The 435-nt window shown below is 38.6% G+C and overlaps 1 pseudogene; it reads left to right on the forward strand.

Annotated features, from left to right (window-relative positions):
• The first annotated feature begins 334 nt into the window (after positions 1-334).
• LOC117941318 overlaps positions 335-435 on the forward strand; it is a 274-nt pseudogene continuing 173 nt past the window's right edge.

Consider the following 435-nt stretch of genomic DNA (forward strand, 5'->3'; position numbering starts at 1 on the left):
TATGTAAATTTGTGTGTCATCTGCATAACTATGGTAACTTATTTTGTTGTTTTCCATAATCTGAGCCAGTGGAAGCATATTAAGAACAAGTATAAATGCAAAGAAAGGACTGGAGCATTTATTGTAGAGAATAAGTAGACTGACACTGAAGTATTGAGACAACAGTGACTGAAAATCTAATTCAATCTACACATTGGTCTTCTTAAAGATCTAAATAGATTTTCTCACCTCAGAGTCATCTGGAGCATGTAACGATTAGCTTCTGTCCCTCTGGACCCTGAGTGACAATTACTCTGCAGTGAATGAGATGCAGTTTCCCCCCCTCAGTCTAACGAAGACTCTACTGTCAGGGATCCTTTCTAGAGTTTCTGACTTGAGGAATGTGTTTCATCTCCCTGCCCATGATGATGATGATGATGATGATGATGATGATGA

The sequence above is a fragment of the Etheostoma cragini genome, unplaced genomic scaffold (genome assembly GCF_013103735.1).
Source record: "Etheostoma cragini isolate CJK2018 unplaced genomic scaffold, CSU_Ecrag_1.0 ScbMSFa_540, whole genome shotgun sequence".
NCBI lineage: Eukaryota > Metazoa > Chordata > Actinopteri > Perciformes > Percidae > Etheostoma > Etheostoma cragini.